General features: G+C 43.3%; 1 pseudogene; it reads right to left on the minus strand.

The window, feature by feature from the left end:
* The window catches only part of LOC111970697 (citron Rho-interacting kinase-like), a 39,725-nt pseudogene extending 28,658 nt beyond the window's left edge, over nucleotides 1-11,067 (minus strand).
* Nucleotides 11,068-14,964: the final 3,897 nt, after the last annotated feature.

A 14,964-nucleotide genomic window follows, 5' to 3' on the forward strand; every position in this document is an offset into this window, starting at 1 on the left:
TTGAGACGTGGATGCAAAGTGATCCTATCTATTTATGAAGCAAAATGCTTTCATCACACACAAAAATATCTGTTCATTGTTCATCACTTCCATCAAAACACAGACATTTGAAACTGTTTAAGAAATGGTAGAAGATTGTAGCCAGACCCATATATTCAGACTGGGACTAAATATAAAAGAAACATATGGCTCTGATTGTAGCTACTGTATTGAAACGCTAAAAGAATAGAATACATAGGCTAAAGCTACATTTAGGTGCAGGCCAGAATCTCTTTCTGTCAATGTCAAATGTCGTCTGGCTCTGGTCCAAAAGCCTATTAGCGGGAGCTAACTCAAGTCTATCACATTAACCAGATTACAGACTTAATCCAGGACTTTGCAGAGTGACCCGGTGTAACAGAATACTCTGAATTATCCCAGCCTTTAACCTCCACAAGATTCCCATTGACAAATTGAGCGTAGCGCCAAAGAAAACAAACAGAACTTAGCCCATAACCATGTCAGAGAATCTGTCCTCAAACAATCACAAACTGTAGCAGAGATCTCTGAGGCTCCTGCATACACTGCCCCTTTTATTCAGCTTGCTCGCTTAAATTGGCTTGCTTCTGGTCAATAACATGCAGCTTATGATGCGTTTCATTCAATGTTCTCATCTCCACTTTTATCTACAGTCTCGCAACTGACCGACTTACATACAAGCGATTGAATTCACATTAATGTTCACTTTGCACAGAATTTTCCTCTCCAAAATGAAAGCACTGTTGCACTACACAGTCCTGCACCTACTGTATGGACAATCAACACAGCTTTGTGCAGAACTATTTTAAATAACTAGATTCAAAGTGCAGTCAGGTAAAAAGTGCAGAGTACGCTAGTTAAAACTTTTTTGGCAGTTCCTTGTTTCATGTTGGTTTCTTAGCACTGTTTGATCACTGAATTGAACAGGAGAAATAAGGCTGGAGCAGAATTGATGAGATTGTGTTCTACTTCTTTCTCTGACAATGTATTATTTATATACATCTCTGTGAAAATGGTCCTTACTGCTTTCTGTTCACTTAGGAGCTTGCACTTCTCCCGGGCCTCTTCCTGGTGGTGGGCCCGTTTGAACTCCAAGCTCTCCTTGTCTGCCAGGTCCACCTTCATCTGGGCCTCAAGGACCTGGATAGTGTTCAGCAGGGAGAAAAACTGAAACAGTGAAATGCAGACTTCTACCGGACCATGTCCAATAAGAACACAGATTTCTGTTTTTCAGTTGCAAACATTGTTTTGCCACGGTCTACCGTATTGAACATGACCCCTGGTTGAAGGGGATCAACAAAGCCAGGTGACCAGGTAGCTGACTTGTCCACACTTTTCAATATAGAAAGACAGCATGCTCATCATGCAGGTTGCAAGGATGACTGAAAGTCCACTCTACCTTAATTTTGTCCTCGTAGAGCTTCTCCTTCTGCACCAGGTGAGCCTCCATCCGCTGGGCTGTGGACTGGGTCTCCCTCAGGTTCTCCTCCAGCTCCTGTACCAGCCAAAACACACACAGCCATGAATATTCACAATGTACACAAAGTAACAAGAAGAAACTACAAAATGAACATAAAAGGAAACACAGTATGGATGATGAAAGCACTATCCACACTGTCACTAAGTCCATGACAGAGAAACTCGCTTGGAAGAGCTGTTTGTCCATGACACAGTGGTAGTGGTGGCGTTTCATGTTGGAGTGCAGCACAGCCAGCGGAATGTGTAAGGAAAGACGTCCCCTGTGTGAGCAGCGGATCTGTTGTGGCTTGTGACAGCAGGCGGGACATCCCAAGAGAAAGAAATGTGTGTGTGTGTGCATGCCATGGGGCAGCAAGCAGGGTATTCTCTGTGTGTGTGTGTGTGTGTGTGTGTGTGTGTGTGTGTGTGTGTGTGTGTGTTTGGTGTGTGTGTGTGTTGTGTGTGTGTGTGTGTGTGTGTGTGTGTGTGTGTGTGTGTGTGTGTGTGTGTGTGTGTTGTGTGTGTGTGTGTGTGTGTGTGTGTGTGTGTGTGTGTGTGTGGCATCCGACTGTGCATATGTATACGACTGTGTGTGTGTATGTGCCCACTCTACAGCGGTGTTCTGGGATAAGGGGGTAAGGAAGAGAGGAATAGAGGAGTGGAGGGGAGTCAGCGTTTTAAGAGGAACCTTATCCCTCATCTCTCACCAGGATCTTATCAGCCATCTGCTGGATCTGCTGGGATTTGGTCTGGATATCGTCCTTCAGCTTGATCTCCCTCCGCTCCACCATCTCCAGACGCTTCACCTGATTCTCCAGGGTCTTCTTACCCTCCTGCAGGACACACAACGTTCAAGTTCATAATAATACCCACAGGACAGTCAACAACACTGAAATACATGGATATTACAATGCAAACAATAAAACAAACAATCACAAATATGACTGTCTAGTCTGTACCTCGGTCTCTCTGAGACGTCGTCGGAGGGTGTCGCTGGGGTCGGCCTTGCTTCGCAGGCGCTCCAGCTCCCGCTCCAGACGTTCTTTAGCCTGCCGGATGTTCTGCAACAGCTCTGTGGCTTCTGTGCTGGCTTTCACAGCCTTGGGGTCAAGGGTCAAATGAAACAGCGTGTGGAGACAACAAAGCCCCTTAGGCTTCATTACTTTTTAATGCCAAGTTTTCCAACACAGAGGGAGCAAAGGGCATGACACAATGCAAATAAATGGCTTTTTATTTTTGGGTTTAATCTTTATTTAACTAGGCAAGTCAGTTAAGAACAAATTCTTATTTTACAATGACGGCCTACCCCGGCCAAACCCTCCCCTAACCCGGACGACGCTGGGCCAAATGTGCGCCGCCCTATGGGACACCCGATCACGGCCGGTTGTGATACAGCCCGGGATCGAACCAGGGTCTGTAGTGACGCCTCTAGCACTGAGATGCAGTGCCACTCGGGAGCATTTAGCCAAGAATAGTTTTTTATCACAACTTGTGTCAATTGTGAATGTCAATGACTCATTACATCAAAACTATTCAGCGCTTTGTACCTATTGGACCACAGTGATGACAGCTGATGACTAACTATTAATTTGGGTCCATTAAAGGGATAGGTCAACCTTTTTTGGCAAATATCTAACAACATTTCTAATTATCAGTTCAAGCAATTCCCATAGTGTCTCGTCAGAAGAAAACAATAGAAAATGTACCTTGGAAAGTTTGTCTTGGAGTTCCTGGATTTTCACTTGCTGTTCAGCATTGGTCTGAAAAACAGTGTGAAAGATTAGCTGACTGTAATGTCAATGTGTGAAATTGATCTATTAATAATGGGACCCAATCTCTGCATGCTGAAGAAGGCGGAGGCCAAAACGCATCAGTGCAAGGCAATACATACATTTTTGATATTATCCATTTCATTCCCTATGGACTTTACAAAACGAGGATTCAGAACCCAACCATTTTGAAGAGTATGAGTGAGCACATTGTCTATTATCTCCTCAGCAGTACAGTTCATCCATGGACAGGACATTAGGACATACCTTCTCCAGTTTGCAAAGAAGCTCCTCTACCTCGGCTTTCCCTTGCTCCTTCGCCTTGAGGAGACATGCATACATGTTAGCATTCACAGTTCACAACAACTGTAGATTACTTTCAGTGGCAACATAGGAAAAACCTCCTCTCCTGGCCTACTCAGTTTCACAAACACACACACACAAACAAACAAACAAACACACACACACACACACACCTTCTGGATTCTCTGCTGGTAGTCCACAGCCTTCCTCTTGAGTTCCTCGCTAGTGTTCCGGGAGTCTCGAAGCTCTGACTCGTACAGGTCACTACGGCGCCGGGCGGCCGACAGGTCCTCTTCCAGCTGTCTGATAGTGACCTGCATTTCCTCCAGCTGGGCATGGTACTCCTGGAGCAGAAGGCAAAGGAAGAGACATAATATACAGTGTTGTGTTCGAGACCACCTAAAGCGAGACCTATTCAAGACCGGAGAGAATCGAGTCAAGACCGAGACCGGGAGGGAGACGAGCGGTCCGAGACCAGAAAATGTTGGGTCCAATTCAAGACCATGACTGTAATTTTGTCAAATCGTCACCACAATAAGAGTTCAAAATGTGCAGTATTTCTGTGTTCATATTTCAGAAAAAACATATGGATCTTTTAGACATTCAGAATGGTGAAAAGAAATGCATGCTGAGGGCAAATAGAGCCACTCACCAAAGTTTACTAACCCAAACACAGTGGGGAACAATAAGAGCCTTCTACGCTTTCATAGAAATTCTAAGGATTAATAATATAATTATGTTCTGATTTAATCTGTTAATTCTAAGGATTAATAATATAATTATGTTCTGATTTAATCTGTTCAGTTTTTGTTAGAAAGGTTAACACTGAAGAGAAAAAAAGATCCAATCAGGATTTTTCATTTGTGGTCTCTGGGGAGATATATTTAGCTAGCTAAGTCAGCCATTGCCTAGCAGGCCATCAGAAGCTTGATAGAATGCATCTACCAATCAAATGTATTAGGGCAACATTTTGGAGTGACAGAAGAATCAACCAATCACATTGACTTGTAATGGTGGGACTGTTTTTACAAAAATGAATGGAAACTTCTGCCTTCTTAAAGGCCAACTGGTCACTGTCTGATAGTGAGCAGTAGTTTTCCCAAGTTCTAGCTAGCTTTTGTTGTAGGTTAGTTTGCAGCGGCTGCAGCAGGTGTTATCGAAGAGGATGTTGTTGCTAGTTTGTTAGCTTCTCCCTTTTCAAGAATAACTTTCAACAAGAAGTAAAGTTGCAAATGATCATCATCTGGTGAGTGGAACTGTGTTTTTTTATTGCAGCACGCTTGCTGTTGTTAGCCATCTCTTTGAAAATAACCTGTGTGAAACATTGTTGCATTTAAACCTTAGATCAGTGGTTACTTTGTGTGTTAAATGGGAAATGTTTTTTTGCAATGCGTTGTAGTAGTGGTACATTTCGATTGGGAAATGCTTTGCCTAATGGTTGTTTTTGTATTCTTATGATTGGGACCTACTGGCTTATTATGTCGGAGTGAATGGACTGCTGTCTTTCAAATCGGCCCTATGCAAGTGGTGTAGTGGGTCCTGTGTGAAGGAAAGGAACCCTGTGTGAAAAATTCTATATTTTCCTATTGATTTTTCAGATCTTCACACTGATGTCCACAACAATGCTTAAACCAACCACATCAAGAGACCATTTTTGAGGTCTGGGAAAAATCGAAAACATATTTTTGGAAGGTGTAGTTGCCTTTTAATTCAATTGAGCAAAACAAATGCCCTCCCCATTGATAAGTCAGCATTATATCATTCTGTCAGCCTTTAGAAATGTTCATGCAAACAGTCAGGATGACTCGCAAATAGCCTACTAACCTACTAGACTAAGGACCAAACTTGTTCAATCCCTGGTTTGCATACCCATTGTTGCCTTAGTTAGCATTTACTGGTAGATACACTATATTATACAAAAGTATGTGGACACCCCTTCAAATTAGTGGATTCTGCTATTTCAGTCACACCTGTTGCTGACAGGTGTATAAAATTGAGCACACAGCCATGCAATCGCCATAGACAAACATTGGCAGTAGAATGGTCTTACTGAAGAGCTCAGTGACTTTCAATGTGGCACCATCATAGGATGCCACCTTTCCAACAAGTCAGTTAGTCAAATTGCTACCCTGCTACAGCTGCCCAGGTCAACTGTAGGTGCTGTTATTGTGAAGTGGACACGTCTAGGAGCARCAACGGCTCAGCTGCGAAGTGGTAGGGCACACAAACTCACAGAACRGGACCGCCGMGTGCTGAAGCACGTAAAAATCATCTGTCCTCGGTTGCAACACTCACTACCGAGTTTCAAACTGCCTCTGGATGCAACGTCAGCACAATAACCGTTCGTCGGAAGCTTTATGAAATGGGTTTCCATGGCTGAGCAGCCGCACACAAGCCTAAGTTCACCATTCGCAATGCCAAGCATCGCCTGGAGTGGTGTAAAGCTCACCGTCATTGGACTCTGGAGCAGTGAAAATGCATTCTCTGGAGTGATGAATCACGCTTCAAAATCTGGCGGGCCGACGTCAAATCTGAGTTTGGCGGATGCCAGAAGAATGCTACCTGCCCAAATGCGTAGTGCCAGCTGTAAAGTTTGGTTGGGGAGGAATAATTGTATGGGGCTGTTTCTCATGGTTTTGGCTAGACCCCTTAGTTCCAGTGAAGGGAAATCTTAACGCTGCAGCATACAATGACATTCTGTGCTTCTAACTTTGTGGCAACAGTTTGGGTAAGGCCCTTTCCTCTTTCAGCATGACAATGCCCCCGTGCACAAAGCGAGGTCCATACAGAAATGGTTTGTCGAGATCGGTGTGGAAGAACTTGACTGGCCTGCACAGAGCCCTGACCTCAACCCCATGGGATGAATTGGAACGCCGACTGTGAGCCAGGCCTAATCGCCCAACATCAGTGCCCGACCTCACTAATGCTCTTGTAGCTGAATGGAAGCAAGTCCCCACAACAATGTTCCAACATCTTGTGGAAAACCTTCCCAGAAGAGTGGAAGCTGTTATAGCAGCAAAGAGGGGACAAACTCCATATTAATGCCCGTSATTTTGGAATGAGATGTTTGTCGAGCACATACTTTTGATCGTGTAGTGTATCATAAGTTGAAATACCTACCGGCTACCGATGTCATTCTTCTGTGAGCTGCTCCATGTGACAACCAGTTGAGAGCTACACGCTCTTGCTGCCTGCAGATAATATAATGCTGAAACTAGGCTGTGTGTGCTGTGCGGGTGGCGGGACCGCCACCATCTCCCGGGTGGCGCAGTGGTCTAGGGCACTGCATCGCAGTGCTAGCTGCGCCACCAGAGTCTCTGGGTTCGYGCCCAGGCTGGGCTGGGTTCGTGCCCAGGCTCTGTCGCAGCCGGCCGCAACCGGGAGATCCGTGGGGCGACGCACAATTGTCATAGCGTCATCCGGGTTAGGGAGGGTTTGGCCGGTAGGGATATCCTTGTCTCAGTATGTAAAAATGTAATAAAATGTATGCACTCTACTGTAAGTCGCTCTGGATAAGAGCGTCTGCTCTTGGCCTGTAGGGATATCCTTGTCTCAGTATGTAAAAAATGTAATAAAATGTATGCACTCTACTGTAAGTCGCTCTGGATAAGAGCTTCTGCTAAATGACTAAAATGTAAAATGTGCGCATGTGAATATATTTTACGTGCTTTGCGAATGTGTAGGCTACTTTGTGCATGATTTCGCTATTGTACTACATCATTAATATGTCTATACCTCCACTACACTACTTTGATACACAACAGGAGGAATTAAGAAGTGAGTGTACGCAATGCCCACTGCAAAAAAATTGGGTATCGGGCGTATACCTGTGTATAGCCTCCACTACACCACTAGCCCTTTTGTGTTTTACAAAAAGTGCACTCTCCTACATGATTGCTGGAATTACGGTTGCTGTCCTTTTATCATCAAGAGCCGGTCACACACTGAAGGCCTATGTCCAATAGGTTCGCCAACATGTCTATAATAGATCTAAAGACTTTTGTAACAATTTCCCCGTCTCCCCTTACTAATAGTGAGCACACAACTTTCCAACAATTTCCTCCACTGTTCCCTATCAGCAAGTCAAGTAAATTTAGACAAAGTTGAGGATATTTTTCAATGAAAGTAAAGGACAGTAATGTTACAACTAAAGTATGAATCCCAGGTTTCAATAGGTGAAAAGATATACATTTTTCAAGAAAGGAGTGTAATATATTTGGCCTTTATGGTAGAGTGGAAGCCACTCCTCAGTAAAAGGCACATGACAGCCCGCTTGGAGTTTGCCAAAAGGCACCTAAAGACTCTGACCATGAGAAAACAGATTCTCTGGTCTGATGAAACCAAGATTGAAGTCTGGCCTGAATGCCAAGTGTCACATCTGGAGGAAACCTGGCACCATCCATATGGAGAAGAATGGTGGTGGCAGCATCATGCTGTGGGGATGTTTTTCAGCGGCAGGGACTGGGAGACRAGTCAGAATTGAGGGAAAGATGAACAGATCAAAGTACAGAGAGATCCTTGATGAAAACCTTCTCCAGAGCACTCAGGACCTCCGACTGGGGCGAAGGTTCACTTTCCAACAGGACAACGACCCTAAGCACACAGCCAAGACAACGCAGGAGTGGCTTCGGGACAAGTCTCTGAATGTCTTTGTGGCCCAGCCAGAGCCCGGACTTGAACACAATCAAACGTCTCTGGAGAAACCTGAAAATAGCTGTGCAGTGACGCATGAGAGCTAATTTTTAATTATGAAACATTGTGAGCTACTCATACATTTTACCCTAGCTTTCAAAGGCTCTCTTTGTATTTTGTTTTAGGCTCTCTTTGTATTTTTCTGAATTCTGTTTTTCCTGGTTTGGGATTCTTTTCAGTTTCACTCTCAAAATTACAATTATTCATAGAGAAACAATACAATTGGATGTTCTGAGTCCATGTCCTTGCTTAAATCAGAAATGGAAAACCATTTTAAAGGGCTGAAAAGAAAATCTCTTTCTCTACTGGCTACATGAATTGAATGAGACAAATGCGCGCACCACAGACATACATGGGCAACGTTGCTGGAAATTATTAGGGAGACATTGTGTTACCTTTAACTTTTTAAGCCCAACCTGGGGTGGGATAATGCCAATGTGGATTTGACTGGATAGTAGCCGGGAGCTTGAGGTGTCTTATACTTGTGATATTTGTTTATGACATTTTGCGATGGAACACATGAAAAATACATACACTTTCAGAATTGTTTGGTGAGCTACTCATAGGTGGTCTGTGATCGACCTGCTGGAGATCCCTGCTATAATGACATCCAGCCTTCAGGATGGCAAACCGCTTCCTTATAATAATTATAATGTCAAAATAAAAAGTATGCTTTTCCATTTATGATTCACAAACCCATTTCTAATTGATAATATCCGACCAGCGCTGGTTTGTTGTACTAACAGCCGTAGAATGAGCCTCTCATTGAGACGGTGGGGTTAAACGGCTTGTACTAACAGCTGTAGAATGAGCTTCTCATTGAGACGGTGGGTTTAAACGGCTTGTTGTACTAACAGCTGTAGCATGAGCCTTTCTGCTGCTGGACAGTATATGATGATGAATCACAGACTAAGAGAGGCTTGCTAAGCCTGATCCCTATGGTGGGTGTGGAACTCTCCCTCTCTCATACTGCTGCCTGCCACAGAGGGCATCATCCACTGGCTCCTAGATGTCCTACCACAGACATTCACCCAGAGATTCACAGCAGACCAGAGAGTTAGACTGCAGAGCTACACCAGGCTAGTTTCTACAAAGGATTGTGTGTGTGTCCTTGTGTCTATGTTTGAAGGGTCACAGCATTGAGTTACAATAAAGATAAATACTATAGTGAGAGGAATTGGTAATGAGTGCAATATACTGCATTAAAGTGTATATGCATTGCAAATGTGAAAGCGTTTCCTGTATGATGGATGTTCCAATGATGACCGTATAATGCATAATGAGTCAGAGATGGAAGAGCAGAACAGTAACACTGGACTGGCTAGGACTAGGCTACACAATGAACTAAAATGGTTCTCATCAACCATTCAATGATTTCAGGAGTCCTGATCATAGATATACATCATTGGTTCTTACTAGAGTGCATTTTATTTGTTCTAGATTTTGGGAAAGTCTACAAAATTGTGTTTCCTTTAGAAGAACATCTAACAAGGGGAGATGTCTTGAGTTTTGGACACAGCCTTAGTTTGTGTTACAACTCAAAGGCAGAGGGTTAGTTAGTAGGTTTGGTGCCGTATGTATCAAGTGTCTCAGAGTAGGTGCTGATTTAGGATCCGTTTAGCCTTTTACGTCATACGGATAGGCTAAGCTGGATGGACAGGGGGGTCTGATCCTAGATCAGAACCCATACTCTGAGATGCTTGATGCATACGACCCTTGGTGTGAGTTTAGTAAGCATGATGTTCACCGTAAGGGAGTATAATTCTACCTGTTCCTTGATCTCCTGCATCTTGTTGCTCTGCTCTCTGATGTCATGCAGCAGCTGCAGAGCCTTGTCATCCTCCTGAGACACCTCCACACGTGCTGCCTCCAGGCTGCGCTTTAAGCTCTGTTGAAACGCATATATCACACACACATACATGCATGCACAAAAAAACACACAAAACACATGCACACGTGTTACTTTGTAATTGAATCCCAATGCACTAAAATGTCACCTCAACATGTATTTTACAGCAACATGGATGTRACAGTGTACACGCTATAAGGTAGTCGCACTGAACTGAACTCTGATGTAGTTACTGTACGTATAGATGTAGATAAGAAACCAACACACTGACATATTTTGAGATCATGCACTATAATAAGGTACTCACGCTGCACTCTGTGATGTAGGTGGCCAGGTCCTGCTCCAGGATGGTCCTCTGGGTCTCAGAGGCCTTAAGCTCCACATCCTTTTGGTGCAGAACTGACTCCAGGTCAGTCATCTTGCGCTGAAACCTAGAGATCTCCTGCTCCATCTAGGGCGTAAGCCACAAGAGACACCGACACGTAATATTGTACTGTCACTCCAAAGGTTTCTCAGAGTTGTATACAATTTTACCAAAGGAGAAGGGATATTGTCACTCAAAAGGTGCTTATATTTAAAGTTTGCTCTATATCACTGTAAATGTCACAAGATAGGGCAGGCGATATCTGGTAATCAATACATAATTAATTAACTGTTATTGATTGGTTTAAAAGCTGATTCTAGATAAGACTCTATTGGTTATAGTTGCACTGAAATCAATACCCAGCTAGAGAGTCTGTCATGTATGCTATGCTGCGCATCATCCACATAACTCCACTACAATCTCCTAATTTCTCTGTGATTTTCAATTAGTTATTAAAATAAAGATAAAATGCTCATTAACATGTGGCCCATTTCCAGGGGAAAAAGCGAAGGAAAAAAAAAAAGCTGCACATTACCTTGTGACATTTGCAATGAGTTTCAACTAGATCTTTGCTTTTTAATATGAAGCTTTTTCTCCATGGAGTTGGTTTTGGCAGGAGAGTTGAGGCCTGAAGCCACTGGCCTAGGAAAAGACATAGGGGAGAACAAATTTAATACACCATTCTTTGACAAAAATAAATACATTTTGAATTGAACGCAAAGGCATATGCTCCTTGAGTTTGACAAATGTGTAATTTTTATTGGCACTCAATAGCTTATTTCATGACTGCCATTCAAGCTAAAAAAGAATGCATTTATAATACGATTTCATTTAGCTTTGCTTCAAAGCAACTAGGCCTATTTCTCCTCTCAATATAATTTGGTACAGCGTCCATCTATTCTAGACTATGTTGAGTCAATCTGAAAAGTCAAGACAGAGTCGGCAGACATTGAATTTGAAGTCAATCCTCTCATGCTTAGAAGGTTAATGTGTGGTATTTAGATGACTAATTGAGAGGATTAAGATATTAAAGGGAAGGTACAATAAATCGACCGCTTGATGTTGGAGGACGGAACTATCGCCTTAAAATAAGAGACTTTCTTCACTTGTTTTTTATCACAGGCTTATGTTTTTGTTGTCATAGGAGTAAACAAATGATGTCTAGACCTAATTCTTAAAAAATGAAGACTTCTCTTGCTGTCATTCCTTCACCACTACAGATCACAGTATATCATAGAAATGAAGTGCTTAAATCTCACAGGGATCCATTTAGTTTTCTGGCTCTGGAAAACATGTTTTTATAGATTCAATCAAAAAGGATTATGTTTGAACCATTTTGTATTTTCCCTGACTACTATAAAAAGATGTGAATGACATTAATTAATGAATATTTGCATATGAAAACAATATAGATTCCACTTTCACCAATATCTATCACAGAGAATCTTGTTTACATAACGACAAATGGTCCGTCAAATTATGAACATACAAACCATGAGAAAATAGTCAAATGCCAAACTAGAAATCTGCTGTGTAAACACAACAGCACATTTCCTAGAGCGATCAGGACCACCAACACATTAATACAGATTGAAACTGACTGATACATTGAAATGACAGAAATGGGTACATGCATCCACCAAAATCAGCACCAGTTTTCCTTGAGGGCGTACTGAGCGAGATATATCCCTCATCTCAATGCCTCTGGGAGAGACGGAGGCTGGTCAACAGCGAACACACGATGGGTATTGCTGCCGGCATCACACTGTGCAGAGGTAATAGATGGATGGTCAGTGCTGGCTACATTGTCTAAGATAGCCAGAACTGATGGCTGGGCAGGTTCTGTGTGGTTACATGTTTGCACAGGTCAGCTACAGGAGATCCCATCTGCTCCTAGTCTGCTAAACAGATGTCGATTTGCATTTTGCCTGGATTGATCTGCATTTTCCCATCATTGGGCATAATGAGCATTTTAATMAAATCTGCATAGGTAACACAAACTTCTGTCTTGATTGAGCTGCTTGTTTGTTGTCATTAAAAGCAGAGCAAAAAAGAAAACCAAAAACAGATCACTGTTTGTTAGAGCTCTACAGCACCGTGGGAGAGAAGAAAAATATGTGAATGTAAAAACAGGGAAGAGAGCGGGGGAGAGAGAAAGAAAGGGAGAACAATGGGGGTGGGGACAAATAACATCCTGGTTTCCATAAAAATACATTATCTTCACCAATCTGCATCTCTCCTTTCTCTGACTAGCCCAATCTTGCTTTTTGTTTAGTATTTTTTTGTCTTTTTGTCCTCCTGCTCCTCTGTATCTAGCAGCTTCTGCAATTAACCTGCCGCAGGGAACAGTCAGTGCTAGAAATGCAGCTGGGGCATTATTAGGGAATTAGCATTTAGCAAACCCCTAACTAGTTGAGTCAATTATCAAACAAACCACCCCGCTGTTAAACTGGCAAAGCCGTTATACACCAAGGGGCAATAACAAAGACAGAGCCCCTTAACATGCACACAACTGGGGAGAAGAGGGAGAGTCTCCTCTACCTCACAGCAGTGCATGACATCGACACTCACCGGAATACCAACCAGCTCTGTGAAGGTTCAATAATAGAAGCAAGCTACATTCTCCTACCACACAGCTCTGATCGGTCTGATCTCCACAGCAGTCGAAGAGGTAGACAGATGCCAACAAACCACTGGCACTCCTCTTATTCTCAATCCCAACATTCATTTCTCAATCAGACAGCTGTGTTTCAATGGTAAAAACAGTCAGTTAGAATGCATGAAATAGGGGCTTGTCTCCAAGGAGACAGGAGAGAGGGGGGGAATCCCCTCATTCTGTCTGACAGCACATCGCCACCAAGCCATTATAAAGCTACCAGCCAAGCACTGCCACTGCAGATGAGAAAAAAAACAGCCAATAGACCCAGGCAGCATATAGAAAGACACGGTTGGAGGATACCTGGAGAGTGTTGCTGTGGCAATGCTCAATTTCAACCCACAAGGCAAACCAGCCACCACCTGTGACTGACACTTATCAAGGGGAGAGGAGAGGGGTTCGACTGACTGACGCAGCTCAAGGTACAGTACTTACTCAGACTTGGCCAGTGCTGTCAACGCCCTGTTGAAGAACCAGCCTAGAAAGGGCAGGTCCTGGCCCTGGAAGCTCGGCCGCACGGGGTCTCGCTAGCCATCCGCCTGCCAGGGCCGATGCTTCTCCGGAGGCTCCTCAAAATTGGAGGTATCATCTTCGGCGCGGAGCGTCGGAACGAAGGGAGGGAGGGCTGCGGGAGGAGGGAAGGGAGAAAAGAACGAATGAGGAAGAGAGGGGGAGAGTGTGAGAGAGGTAAGCCGTGAAAGAGGCAACAGATTTTTTTGAAATGGGGAAGTGATAGAAGAGTGAGGCAGGAGAGGGGATGTAGCGCCGCAACTGGCATACACACACACACACACAATCTCCTCTGTCTCCCTCCCTCTCTCCCACTAATACATACACTGTAGTGTCTCCCTCTCTCTCTTTCACTGCAGCAGCTCCGGCTAATCAGCTGGAGCCCTATAGAGTGCTAGGCTATCTGCTCTGCTTTGCACTCACTCAATTGTCAACAAACACAGCCCCACAACACACAAACACAAACCAATCACACAAACCCACACACAATTCTGCATTTCAGACACACAGCAATCACACCATCTAATGATAATCTTTAACAGCATTTTATCCCCATGAAGTATTTGGATTCACTAACGTTCCTTTGATTATAGCATATTTGACAAATAGCCCATTTAATCTGGGCTGGTGAACAGCCACCCAGGCTACATCTGATATGATAGACAATTAACAGAACATGTCAATTAAACAAAGGATCCTAATACAGTAGCTCTATGATCAAGTGCCTGGACAAGCGACACTCTCACAACTGAATTTCGCTACAATTTTATTTCCACCAGGGTCAACACATCAGAGTTATTTCATGGAAGGAAAGACATTCCAGTAGATCCTCTTATAAAAATAGAATTACTCACTAATTCTAATTTCACAGGTTTGACTATTTACGCTGACAACAATTGTAAATAGTGACCATCAATGAGGAAATTTGCCATATCTGGTCAATTAAAGGCTCTTGCCATCTTCTAATCACATCTCAGTGCTATTCAGAGATTCTGAACTCTAACACACAAGCTTTTCTCTCATGAATATGTTACCTCATCCTAGTGTAATGAATAGGCTATACATAGAGTGTGTGTGTGTGTGTGTGTGTGTGTGTATATATATATATATATATATATTACACAGCCTTTACCCAGCACACACCTGAGGATCCCACACACAGTGATCTGTCATCAACACCCCCCTCTGGAGAGTGCTGGCCTCCTGCCAGACTGTAGTGAATCCTACTACTGCTACTACTACTGTGCGTGTGTGTGTGGATTACGCTGTGTACAATATGTTTTCTTTATTCGGAAGCACATTGAGTGGTGGGTCTGTCTAGTCAAAACACATTTTCTCATGCTCT

This window comes from Salvelinus sp. IW2-2015, linkage group LG11, assembly GCF_002910315.2.
Source record: "Salvelinus sp. IW2-2015 linkage group LG11, ASM291031v2, whole genome shotgun sequence".
NCBI lineage: Eukaryota > Metazoa > Chordata > Actinopteri > Salmoniformes > Salmonidae > Salvelinus > Salvelinus sp. IW2-2015.